Below are 1,680 nucleotides of genomic sequence, written 5' to 3' on the forward strand. Positions count from 1 at the left end.
GAAGCAGGGGAGGACAGAAGTGGGTGCAGAGCCCATCGGATTGGACCCCTCCCAGGCAGGACTGATCCTGACAGCCCCAAACCCAGGGCAGGGGAGTGGTGGAGACGTCCCCTTCCCGCGGGCAGGGCCAGGGCAGAGGGCAGGCAGCAGCACCGCCGGGGACACACACACACAAAGGCAAGAAGAAGCACTTGCTTTCGCTGAGCGAGGGGATGGATTTAGGCCGGCAGCAGGGCAGCAGTTTGAGGAATCGCTGCTTCAGCGCTTTTTTAGTTTGGCCCGGCGGGTTGCCTGGAAGAAAGAAGGAGTCACCAAGCAGAAGAAGAGTTAACAGAGCAGCGGCCCCCGGACCCAGCGGGCAGCAGGGTTGGGCACCCAGCGCGGGGCAAGCGGGGCCGGAGGCAGCACATGCAGTGTGAGGCCGGAGGAGCAGGAAGGCAGAGCCCAGCCCAGGCTCTGCTCGGCCTTTCTGCTTCATCCCAGGACAAACCCAGCACTGGATTTTCCCTCCTTGGGAAGGATGGGGATGGCAAAGGGGCAACCCTGCTGGGCTACCCACACCCAGCACCTCTGCACCCCCCCATCGGAGCATGCCGTGGTGCACTGGAGATACCCAGCAGCCCAGAGACCAGGAGATGGCAGGGCTGGACTCTGCCCTTTAGCCTCAAGGCTGCGGGGCTGTGCAGGGAGGCAGGGCAGGATGGACTCCAAGAAACAGCCTGCGGCCGAGCCGGGGTGTTCCATCCTCCCCAGAGCTCGGGGCCGGATTTGATCCTGCTGGCACCTGACAGCTGAACGCGAAGCATGCGAGGATCCCAGCCATGCAGCCCGGACTGCGGCATGCACCCCCACCCCAGCACGGCACTGGGATCCGAGCCCAGGGACCTGCTTTGAGACAGCCAGAAGGGGAACGGGGCTCAGGGCTTTGCCTCGGCCAGGCTATGGGGCAGGGTGAGGGGCTCCCCATGTCAGCCTGGCCCGTGGCCATTACTTCCAAGTGGCCCTGCATAAACAGCAGGTCCCTTTGCTGCACAGACCTCCCCGCCATCCCCTATTCCCCCATCTGGACCCCAATGGCTTTGCTCAGCCCCATCTCTCCCTGCTGGCGCTGCCCCACGGCTGCAGATCCACTCCCTCCCTTCCCGCAGTGCCTTAAGCCAGCAAACTCAGCGCAGGACTAACGCTGCAGATGGGGAGAGGAGGAAGAGGAGGGGATGAAGGCCATGCTGGGCTCTAGCCCCCAAAGGGAGGCAGACAGTGGCATAGGGCACCGATGGGATGAAAGGTGCAAAGTCCCTTTGGGGGTCTGCTGACACCGCGTTTGCCCCAAGCGCCCTGGACATCTGCAGGCAGCAGGTCACAATGCCTGCACATCCTGAGCCCTGGTTTTGGGGTTGTTTCTTTAGGGGGCTAGTAGATGGTGCTTCTCTGGCAGCTTCCTCAGCCTTGCAGGGCTGAGCTGAGCCCCAGGTGCTGGGGAAATGGTGCTGCATGGTACCCAGCTCCAGCGCCCAGAGGGGGACATGGGTCTGCAGGCAGCTCTGTCACTCTGGGGCGATGGAGAACAGCTCCAGGAGGTCATTGTCCCAGCAGGACATCACACAAAGCCACTCGGAGAGGGCAAACTTGTCCCCAGGGAAGTGGCATCCACAACAGGGTACCAGTGACACGTAAACGTGT

The 1,680-nt window shown here is 62.9% G+C and overlaps 1 protein-coding gene across 1 annotated transcript in view; it reads right to left on the reverse strand.

Annotated features, from left to right (window-relative positions):
* LOC104076904 (Kv channel-interacting protein 2-like) overlaps positions 1–1,680 on the reverse strand; it is a gene marked incomplete at its 5' end in the record, with an annotated part of 10,020 nt that overhangs the window by 3,535 nt on the left and 4,805 nt on the right. The gene's annotated exons all lie outside the window — the stretch shown is intronic.

This window comes from Fulmarus glacialis, unplaced genomic scaffold, assembly GCF_000690835.1.
Source record: "Fulmarus glacialis isolate BGI_N327 unplaced genomic scaffold, ASM69083v1 scaffold20525, whole genome shotgun sequence".
In the NCBI taxonomy this organism is placed as follows: domain Eukaryota; kingdom Metazoa; phylum Chordata; class Aves; order Procellariiformes; family Procellariidae; genus Fulmarus; species Fulmarus glacialis.